Source organism: Alosa alosa, chromosome 14 (assembly GCF_017589495.1).
Source record: "Alosa alosa isolate M-15738 ecotype Scorff River chromosome 14, AALO_Geno_1.1, whole genome shotgun sequence".
NCBI lineage: Eukaryota > Metazoa > Chordata > Actinopteri > Clupeiformes > Clupeidae > Alosa > Alosa alosa.
The window spans coordinates 28825608-28837892 of record NC_063202.1 but is presented as its reverse complement, the minus strand read 5'-3'; positions in this window follow the sequence as shown (position 1 = coordinate 28837892).

Sequence of the window (12285 nt, the reverse complement as noted above, 5' to 3'; positions counted from 1 at the left end):
GAATTCACAGGTACGCTGTGGCTCGGACCTCGGAAAGTCACCCCAAGTCAGCCCACAGCGTCGTGAATGCCACAACTTAGTTTGGAGTCATGTGGTGTGTTAGAGTAGCAATGCAAATGTAGCCTTTGCTTTGTTTATGCCAAAGGACGGTCTTAAAAAGGGCCTTTGGTGAAATCAGAAATCAGTCATTTGTGCGGAGGGTATAATGACCGAGGGCCTCTGTTCATGTAAATAAATGTAAATAAAGTGCAAGCCCTGTGTGGCATGAAAAGATCTCGGAGCCGCGCTTACTTCATTTAATTCTTAATAGGGAGGACTACTTCTATTTATTCCTGTTTATTAAATGTTGATGTGTACTAAATCAGTGATGCTAAGCAAAGATATACCCAGTGTGCAGCACCGAATGAACAGTGTCCCTTTTTGTTTTTGACAAGACAGAGGAAGTGTCCTTGCCCACTGAGACTGTGTAATGTACTAATCTAGTGCAATCACCATAGGGAGCTGCTCAAATGCAAATGTATAATTGATGTGTTTCATTACTGTGGTGTAATGGGCAGAGGATGAATCACACACAGATATCATTGTGTGCAGTAATAATAGTAACAATAGCTATTTATGATGCAGTTATCATGGAAGGTACTCAAACCACAATTTAAAACTTGTGATTGGAAAGCAAAGAGCAAGGATCTCTGACATTTATGAAAATGTAAGGGCATAGCATCAGTGTGAGTCCAAGACAAACTGATGTACACAATAATCCATTGCACATATAACACATTTTTCATAATCAATGCAAATTGGTTGTAGCGATTTGCAAATTGGTTTGATGCTCAGACATGGCATCATTGCTCTCTCTCTCTCTCTCTGTTTCCAGGCTAATGATGGTTAAAAAACATAATGATGATAATGGTAATGACCATGGTGATTATTCTGCCTCTCCTCTCCATTGAGGAGGTGGTGGTCTGAGAGGCCAAAAGCAATGCTATGCTCGATGACAAGAGCACAAGGACAAGGGACGCGGCAGCAGATGATAGGAACCCACTTAGAGTTCTGAGCATGGTGATTAGCACTCCGGCTCAAAAAGAAAGGAGGTGAGAGTGGAAAAAAAGTAGAAATTGCATTTTGTCTGGTTTTGCTTTAGCTAATTTATCTCTCTAATTTCATAGTCACTACTGGGATTAACTCATTTTAATAGGAATAGATCACGGAGAAAGTCATGTCTGGGTATCATATTTCTGATCAATTAATATATTTTAACAAGAGGTTATTTTAATATGTGGTTAATTTATACTAAGTGGTTGAAGTGCACTGCTTGTAAAATATGAATTAATGTGTATATCCACTATGGTATAGCACCATAAGAAAATATTGTTTGAAGATAGCTGAAACAGAAGCAGTCCAGAAATATGTCCATATGCATGAGATTACTGTAGTTATCAGCATGCGGCATGGCAATAGATTGTTGTTGTTGTTGATGTTGTTGTCCTTCTCATTCACATTTCTGTACTCCCCCTATGTGTGTGTTAATGCTGTGTGGTGTATGGGGCATTAAAGTCATGTTATAGCTGAGATCTCTTTCTAGCTAGCTCACCACATCAATCTCATAAGTGGGAAGAATGGAAAGTGAACTCCAGAAACTGGAGCTGGCCGCTTATCCACTATTGATTAGAAGGCCTGGTCTGGCAGAAGACAGTGCTGTTACAGAAGGAACTTACCTGGCCTGCACTGATGGCTTCAACACACGGTGTCCTTGTCGTCCCCCAGAGACAGCGATTCTACTACAGGAGAAAGCCAGCTGTCCATAGCAACCAGAGCTGCCCCTGGAGTGCCCCGGCCATGCCAAGCTGCCCAAGCACAGCTCGAAGTAATGAAGAAGTGGCCACCCACCTGGCACAAGAGGCGAAGGCATCACTGCCAGAGTAGTGGTGCCTTTTTATTCCCCAGGAGGTGGGGGCATAGCAAGATGCAAGATGATCAAAATAATGAGAAGGAAGAGGAAGTCTGCCAGATTTAGCCACCACCGTGATAGACTGAGCAACGCCCTCCACCATCCAGATGATGTCCATTCTGGCTGACCAACCACTGCTGTGCATGCAGGGTGACGAGCCTGGTCACATAGTGACACATGGTGACAGGAGAGACGGGGGTTTGGAGAGCAAGAGTTCTGGCTCATCGATATCCAAGACCTGCGCATCATCCACCTGGACCTGTTGAATCGCTCAAAGAGCCTGTGGTGATGTGTCGGGGACAGCTATCACCCTTGGCACAGAGACCGTGGCACTCCAGTTTGGTCAGGGGAAGAAGAACGGATCAGAAGGCTGAATGAACTAGCCGCTGAGCCACTGTCCGGACCTCTGTGCCGTCACCGGCAGCTGAGGGGAACACAACATCGTTGCTGACAGCCAAGGAGAAGCCCTGATGTGGACATGGTCAGTCAGAAGGGCCGACACAGTAGCCTGCCATTTCACATCATTCCTGCTCATCCTCTCACTTGTGGTGTTGTGTTATGCCTGTCACACCCTTGAGAAAATATAGATCTAATCTAAAGCGTCCAGAGCAACTAACCTTCAGGTCATCTCCCTGAAAATGAGAAACAGGATTATGTGTTTGTTTTCATCTAACCTATTTTGTCAGCTTGTAGAAATAGATTGGGTTTTTCTATGTTGTGTTTTAATGCTGCAATTCATGGGGAAATAAGCACAGATAAAGGACTTGAGAAAAATTATAAAAGGAACTTAGATATTACCCTCACAAATCCTCATCCCAGCCTCATTCCATGCCAGTGAAATCTGTAGTAGGAGAAGACAGGGATATTAGACTAGCAAAACGGCATGCCTAATTTGATAACTAACTAATGTTTAATTAACATATTTCAAAATATCTCCATGATGGTAATGACATGGGCCATGAATGGTGAGCAACTGCAAAAATAACTCCTTTTAGTCTGCCATAAAGTATTTCAGGCTACAGAGCCATAAAACCATGTGTGCAGAACATGTCCCATTACTCTAGAACATGGTGCACAACTGCACGCATGTGGCGAACAATCTCTTGGGACATGCAGCTATTGCCTGCCACTTGGATTGGCTTGACAGCAGGTTTTCATTTTGGATCGTCCCATTTAGAGAAAAAAATAAAAGAGTCCAGTAATGAGACCATTAAAGGGGAGGGTGTGTTTGGCTGGATAGTGGAAGATCAAAATGAGCTGGTACGGTGTTAATAAAAGAGGGAAGTCCCTCCCTACATGTAGGACTATGTGATATTCTGAATTTTAAAAAGGATTCCTAGTATGTCTGTGTTGGAAAAGAGAACAGGACAATCATGCAAAAAATACTGCATAGACCCAGAATCCTGTCAGCTCAAAGCAGTGTCAGTCACAAGACATAATGTGACAGTGTCATAGTATGGGAAGGAAGCCCATAGCAGGGATTATGCTTATGCATGTGTCTCTGAGGAGGCTTCACTGCTTGAGTGGCAGGACATCATACCGATTTTGGGAGACAGGGACCAATATGAAGTCGAGTTATTCTGCCAAGATGGTCTGCAATAGGCAAAAACAATCCCCCTTGCTCCCGGCGAGGCTATGGTGTAATGTAGCTTGAAATTCAAATCTCAACTGAGAGTTGCCTGTCACATGAAGCATTTACCTGCAAAACCATTACATTAAATCAAAACAACACACCACACTGGACACAGCACAACTCCAAAATTGAAAAACAACAATGCTATTGTTTTGTTTACTCTGTTTGTAAGATCTTGGTCATACACCATCCAGCCCAGCCTTATATCTACAGGAACAACCTGGAAAAATACCTTTAATGGTTTAGAGCATCCTCTGTGGGGCAGTGTCTCCAGGGGTGTTGGTTCGTTCTGCTGGTGTGTCAGCCATGCACCTTTAATTAGCCGCTCATTAAGTCTGACTCAGGGCTCATCCAACATCCATGGCACAGCCGTGGGCTCTGGGTCAGTACGGGGTCTCCACCACTCCGCCTGGCCCCCATCACAACAGCTGGTGCGGGACGCACACATGTGTGTGCGGCAGTTAAAACCGGACCCCCGCGCACGACCCAGCCGGCGCTCATTACCGACACCAAGGGCCCTGGGTGGCTCAGCACGTTGCCGGCCACACGTCTGTTGGCAGTGCTGTCGCGGTGGCCTCTTAGCGGAAGCTGTGTCATCTGTGATGCAGTGCTCAGCTCCGGCGCTCCAGGGCGAGGGGTGGGCGTAGTGGTGGGCATGGGGATGGTGATGGGGACAATGCGAGGGCATGACAGCCCTTCGAGTGGCTGTTCGTTTGCAAGCATAAACAAGGGGCTTCTCAAAATGGTAGGCGCTGATTGGGTTTGTCATGTCTCTTTGCACTGTTTAAAACCTCAAACCGAGAGTGCAGCCCCCCTGGGGCTGACCTCTGACAAATGCAGTTTGGCGTTACTTGTGAATAATACTTTAAGACAGCTGTTTTTACTCCCCAACCATTTACATTCTCCCCATAGACCTTATTCAACAGCACTATACCCTCTCCTTATAGTAATTTTGAAAGGTTTTGCGAAGGTTTTTCCCACAACTGCGTGTAGATAAACAAATATTTATCTCAGTCGGACTTGTAAATAATAGATAGAGTATGAAATATTAAATATGTCCTACTGTGTTTGGAATTCTCTTGCCAGAATATCCCACTGGTTATCCTCCAGTGAACTGCCACAGTTCTCTCAATAGCACATTTTTCATTCCATCCATTGGGGACACAGAGCCACACACCCCCCTCTGAGCCCAGTGGTTTGAGTTTATTGCAAAACGAAGCTTCTCATGCACCCCATGCCTAAGAGTTAAATGGCTATCACTTCCACAGTGCAAATTGTGCAACACATATTTAAATGGGGGAAAAAAAGATGGCGACTGTTTACTTAAATGAAATAAATAAAAGTCTACAAATAAGATGCTGACCTTGAACTACCCAGTCAGTATGCTAATACGTATTAGTCAAGTAATTACTGTGGAGTACTTGCAAAAAATGGAGAGTGGAAGAGCTTGAGAGCCCTTTGAGTCAGCACACAGTTTTAGAATCAGTCCCACTTGCTCTCCTTCTCTCTGCAACCGTGTGAGATTCCTTCTCAGTTTCAGCTCACTTTTCATAAGCTGATAAATGGCTGGGGCCTGCTTCTGGTTTCAGATGGTGACACAGAATGGGTCCCGCGTGATGCGGAGCGCTGACTAGAGCGGCATCCCCGTCGCTGCGTGGGCTTTCATAAGAGCCCTCCGGAGGGTCAGAGGAGCTGGGAGCCCAGGGCGTTGAGCCTGTGCTGTGGATTAATGAGCAATAAAACTTACTAATAAGATCCCAACTTCAAATCACTGCCCCAATTACAGGAAATGTAATGCATCAGTTGGAATTGATTCCATTAATTATGCAGTCCTGAATTAATCAAATCTGAGCAGAAAATGAATGTGGGCCATGAATGAAAAAACAACAACTAGACATTAAGAATATTTTCTTTTCTTTTTTTTTAAATATGATTTCATTATATGGTCAAAACAGCACAGAAGTGTTCAGATGCTGATAGATCTCACAACTCACTTAATGTTTGCACAGTGGTAGGCTACCACTGTGATAAATAGCAGCAAGATTCAAAGCGCTTCCCTGTTTATCTCGCAATTTATTTATTGCATTTGATTAGAAACATGCTGTCTGATTGGTATGCTGAGAGAGGAGTGGGTTTGATGGAGACAGAGAGAGCAGCTTGATTTGTCTGTCATTACTTCACAGAACCACTACCCCCAGCATCTGTGCGCTCTCATCACCATGAGCCCTTGTACGGCAGAATTCAAGTGACAGGTCTGACAAAATTGGGACACCATGAGGAGCAAGAAGAAAGTGCACAACACGCTCTCGGGAGGCACGAGGGACAAAGGGAATTGAATTGATCCACAGAAGAGGGAAGCGAACACCCGAGCCAAATGGGCAGCCATGTTGTTGTCTGTGGGAGAGGAAGCCAAGGAGACACAGTTATTAGGATGGATGGTCCTCAACTCACCCGCTGTTTCTTTCCACACATTTCTTTTTTTTGTCTAGCCCACAAACTGTGTTTATGAGTTTGCCAGCCAGCCCTGGAGAGTAAAAAAGCCAATAATTGTTCACCGTGTCAGAAATCCTAATCACATCAGTTTGAATATCAGGGGTGCTTTTTTTCCGGCTCATAGGTAATGATACTGTTAGCTTTTGACAAATGATGTCATTAACAAACTCATGGGGTGGCCAACACCTAAAAAGAATGTTGCTGCCCCTAATAGGAATGATACACATTCTATCAATTACAGACAGACACACACACACACACACACACAATTCATTGGAGGAAAAAGGCAAATGGGAATCTAATTTAGAAGGTAGCGTATTAGGAGTGTAGCGATTGTGAGAAGCTTGATGACTCTTCCTTGTGTGACACTCGCACAAAACCTCTCAGTCTGCAACTTTATTAACACTGTAGTTAACATTGCAGAATGGCTCGGCCCTTGTGAATTCAGCCTTCAACAAGAGAAACAAAACAAAAAGTCCCCCTTATATATTCTATGGTGGCACACAAAGATGATTTCCCCTGCATGTTGTTCCCTGGTGTTGAGAAGTTTGGGAGAGCAGCTAGATTGTTCAGTTTAACAGAGCTAGAGGACATTCGAAGAGTTCCAATCAATTTCATTATGTACTCTTTCATCATTCTAATTATATCTTGTAAAACTAACTTGCAGTCCTGCACTTTTGTAAAACAAATGCTAAGGAAGGCTACATATATTTAAGCTAACTTATGAATATGTGATTCAGTCAGTTAGGAATACTTTTTAAGTAGTTGATAAATATGCATGGTATGCAAAAAACAACAACTGTGAAACAAAATTGTATACACAAACAATTTTTAAATTGTTTCGGTTGATGTAAATAGCTGCTTGCAGCACACTTGTATTCAGCTGAAACAAATTTGAATCTTGTGCAGTGTGGCATTGTGGTCCACACAAATAAGCTTCTCAGAGATGAGATACATATTGACACAATCAGTCATTTAGAACAATGCAATGTTTTTCATGGGACTGTTGTGGAGTGGAAAAACAGCTGGCACATTTCTCCAAATCAAAGAAGATTTGGCATCAAAAGGCTCCGATTTAAATGAGCTACGAAGACACAGCTGGCAGACCCTCTCGAGGTGGGAAAGCATCTGAATGGCTTGATTATGTATCACTGATGGCCACATGGGAGCTGCTCCATTAATTCATATTTTGTGCTCCATGCCAGAAAAGTACCACTTCAGTGGGTGTTGGGGGTGGGGGGCTGTTACTGTAGGGGACATTCGCAGTGCCCTAATGGAGGGCGCTGAATGAACATGTGCTGCCCATCACAGCTGGTCAGCTGGCCAGCAGCTCCTTACCGTGGGCTTGGACTGCCATGAAGGATTAGGCCCTGTTGAGCGTGCGTAGACTGCCAGAGAGATTTATTCATTTTCTCCGGCTTCTGCATCTTGGTGAATGACACTGTTGTTATGGATGGAAATCCTTCAAGGCTTGGGCTTGAGAATTAGGCTACGCTCGCGCCAGGCTGATGTGCATTCGAGACCGAGGGAAGATCAGAGGGATCTGTGCCTTGTTAGTGACAAACTCGGCCAACCTCTTAACTGCCGGGGATGTGCATGTATATGTGTGTGTGGGTGACACATGAGAGGGAGAGGGAACATGAAAACCAAACTGTCAAATGGATTTGCTGTGGCTCTAACAATCAAGAGGACTCTAACCTCTGATGCTTGGCTCTTGGCTGATGTTTAGTTAGCGTAAGCACAAGCGCACACACATGCACAGACACATCAGTTTTGTTCATCAGTACATTTCAATTTTTGCGTTCCTATTTCCGAAGACTACCGTGGGTGAGGACTGTTGTAGACGGGGCTATGTGGTATGTGTGTCTTTGAAGGACTATTGACAGGCCCACGGCTCCTGCAGTGAATAATTCTTAAATGAAATTTCCTTTCATTAAATCTCATTAAACAGCTGCCACCTCGTGAGGGGATTCTGGCAGCTCCAGATGCAGTGAAATACTTCAAGAGTTCTGCCCTCATGAATAATGCAATGTGTTGATCAGACACCAGCAGGGGGAAAAAAAGAGAGAATCCACTGTGTTCAATTCACAAAGCTATAGCAGACAAGCACCACCAAAAAATAAAACCACTCTAAAGTTGTCACAATGCCTCACAACTATGCACGGGACCGTCAGACTGTTGCTCCCCTAGCTCCACTTCACAAAGTGTGAATGCGTGAGTGATTCCTTGTCTAATTAGTGCTCGCAGGCTTGCATGTGCAAGAGCAACTATGCCAGAGGGTACATGTTACTGTGGTATTGCAGCCTTTCAGCACCGTTACACCTCTTAGGTGCCTGTAGACTGCAGTTCTAATTCTACTTCTACTGCTCTTATCACAGAGCAGCTTCCTTCACCCATGGATTAAACTTAATTGTGCAAAATAACTAGAACACTGTGCTTTAGTCTCACCCCTTGAGGCAGTGATATCCTTTTTTCCCCATTCATATTTAGCAGGCTCACACATCTGATATGGATAATTAATAGTTTAGTGGCTAAGGTGTGGCGGCTATTTGTTTTTCTCACACATGTTTGCCGTTTACCCTGTGTGCATGCATGCCAAATGCAATCGGTTGCTTTTCCGTCCACAAATGTCACAGCATCAAAGTGCGCACATCCCTTAACCAAACAACAGACTATTTCATTTTGATCATTTCTTTGCTTCTTGAATGTTGAGGCTGTGGCACGATCAGTGTCAGGTTTCACAAAAGAAAGGGGAAAAAAGAGAAAAGAAAGGTCACCCAGAGGAGTTAATGGTGCTGCTTGTGTTTGAGATCACTGTGGGCACTCTGCCATGCGGCCGGTCTCTTCTCTGGTCGGGGTTGCAGGGACCTGACATCACCCGAGGCTAGTCTCCTCTCTCCTGGCAGCAGCAGGGAGGGAAGCACACACAGTGGGGAATTGAACCAAATGAGATTTGGCAGTTTTGGCATTCTTAGTGTGTTTGTCTTCATACTAATATACACAGGGGAGAGGGCTTTGCGTGTGCCCTTCTCAGAAACACATGGATGTTTTTCAGGATGTCATTCAGGAAGACTGAGGAAGGGAAGATAAACATGATCAAAGTCGGAGACAACAAATATGGATGGATTGGCCTGGCTTATACTGCTGCCTATGGACTTGGAAATGTAATGACTGTGTTGTGTTAATGTCATTATCTTCATTAGTTTTGCACTTATCAATGCAAAGTACTCAGATGACATTAGAGAACACAGTCTACGGTCCACAGACAGCCTAAAGCTTTCACATACTTGTTTGTATTTCATATTGTGTGTAGATGACAAATGAGATCATTTTTCATGAGCCAAAGTAAGCAGGTAATTTAGAATCTGAAATACCAAAACCAATAGCTTTTAGGCATCCGATTCCTGCTATTATGTATGCCTATTTCAACACAGAAAAATGTGCTGGATTGTAATGAATTCTTCCATTTTCATTCCACTACAGGGAGGTAGCTCTGTGTGTGTGTGTGTGTGTGTGTGTGTGTGTGTGTGTGTGTGTGTGTGTGTGTGTGTGTATGTGTGTGTGTGTGTGTGTGTGTGTGTGTGTGTGTGCCCCACAGCAAACTCTGTTGCAGGAGCAAACTAATTTGGGGTCTGTGGAAGTCTGATTGGGAGGTAATTGAAAAGGACCAAATGAGATTAAAGACTGATTCATGGACTTTCAAGGTGAGCAGCCGCAGCAAGAGGAGGAGGAGTAGGAGGAGGAAGAGGAAGTACAGTAGACTTCTGCCGGAATGAGGCCCACGAGGAGCCCCAGCCCCAGAACACCCTGGCACACCTGCCCCGCTCAATCTGCAGAGAAATGGTGCCATCCACACCGCTGCAAATGGGGAATCTCCTCACCACTGTCTTCATGAATGCCAGAAGCTTCTATGCAGAGATGCCCCAAGACACTGCCTACATTGCTCTGCATATTCTCTATCTCATTGTACAGGCCTGCGAGGAAAACAAATGCCATTTGGCAGACACTGAGGTGCACAGAGCTGGATTCTCACAAATAAAGGGTATGCGAGAGCGTCATTGCATGAAATGTCATTTTAAAGGTCTCAGGATTATTATGACTATAGGATCAGATCCATACCATTCATTGGAATGCCACAAGTCAAGTAGTACACGGTGCATTGCTAACATCAGGTTCCGCTCCTATGGTGAATATGGTGAATTGTGCATCTTGTGATAATTTAATGACCATTATGAGATTGTACAGAGTTTTGTCCTCCTCCTTTTGCAATATCTGTCCAAACTTGGTGTATGGTAAAATAGCCAGGAATGAATGACTAAGAACAGAATATCTGGAGGAAGCTCAGTGGCCATAAGACAATATCTTCTCTTTGGTGTATTTTCCTAAATGTCTAAAAAAACTAAACAAGAAGACACACACTTTTCCACTTTGCCTTTGTTTTGTAAAGAGTAAGGCTAAAATGAATGAAAATATTAACAGCCTTTATCAGAGTGGAAGAGAGGACACCTTATGAGGCCTTTATGAAAATTGTTCTGATCAACAAATGCAACATGAATTGGATAGGAATGGGAAGACCCAGCTCGTCTTCCGAGACAAACAGACCCAGACATTTATGTAACACTATGAATGTGCCAAAGCCTCTTGCTGAATACAAACGGAGCATCTGAGCGCTCCCATGTTTCTACGCAGAAAATTGCCATTCTTCCATGTTGCAGGAGCATGTCACATTTCTGACACAACAAAAAAGAGATGTAGGAGGACTGTGGCAGTTGGATCTCCTGCAGTGATAAAGTGCAGGTATTGCTGAGGCTTTCATGTAGAGAGACATAAATGATAAACTATTATTCGCAGCACTTTGTGTCAAACTCTTTGTGTTCCACTCATGTTGTAGCTCTTACTTAAAACTAGGCTATTTTCTACTACTGTTTCTAGTTTTTCCTCTCTCTTTGAGACGGCACTACCTGAAGTTCGCTTGAAAGTCCACAACGAATCCTGGCTGTATCTTAATTATACAGTCAGCTGAGCTCAATTTTCTTCATTTCCTGAAATCCTCTTTACTGTATTCAGGGTAAGAAAACGTCGTCGTTTGGAAGCACTCTCAATTTGTGTGAGAACTTACGGGTACATTTTGATTGTAGTTGAGAGGCGTCATCTTTCAATGGGATTTGGAGTAGCCTACTGAGAGAAGGACTGTACAAATGCAACTATTCATCCATTCACAACAAATTAGCTGCAATTGTGCTAGTTAAAGTTGGAAATTAATATTCACGGCTAGAGCTACAATAGATTGTAGACAGCTCTGAGAAATTATTACAGGATATAATTTGGCAGTCATTTACAACCAGCTCTACAGAAAATAGTAGGCCTATAATGTATCATGGCACTGACGCTAGCATTTTTGAGATGGACATTTTTGATGCTAAAGGTAGAACTGACCACACCTCTGCACGTGAACCATTCTGTAGAGTGCCCCCTTGTGGCACGAGCCTATCCAGTCCATGCAGATAACAATCAGGGGTTTGCAGCATTGGAGGTCGATACAGATAAATGCATTATAAAATTATGGCTTGGACACAACACGTTAAGTTTAACCATACAACCCTTTGATTTTACTCCATGGCCCCCTTTGATGTAGAGTAGCATAAAACGTGGCCCCATAAAAAATGCAAGGGCACAATTAATAAATAATGTAAAGATGGATTTGTATTTAATAATTAATAGCAAAATGTGTTTTCTCTTCATGTATTATCTGCTGTGGGTTTTTTCCTAAGGATTATTTTTAAAAATCCACTCATTTGAGCTGTATGGTGCATTCTCGATTGTCAAATAGCGAGTGAAAACGTCTTCGCAGTAGTTTTAATGATGGCTGCGCATGACCTACATACTGAAACTGCTCGAGAGCCTCATCCTCTCAGCGGTGAGAGCGTCTGCAATCCCTCCTGTCCCATCACTCACAGGGGGCGAGATAGAAGTCTCCAAGATTTGTCCTTGTCGTACCTCAAATCCCCCTTCATCCCCCTGACATCAAAATCACACGTCCCCTGATGTTACTGTTCCTCAGTCATTTTTGTCAGGTGGATTTGTGTTTGCTGACATAGAAATGTCAACAGGAACATCATCTGAATCATTTAAAATATCATTGGTAGGAAGCAGAGGGCTCTTGATGGTGGTAAACTATGTGAAATTGGCTCATTATCTTCCCCCCAGATTG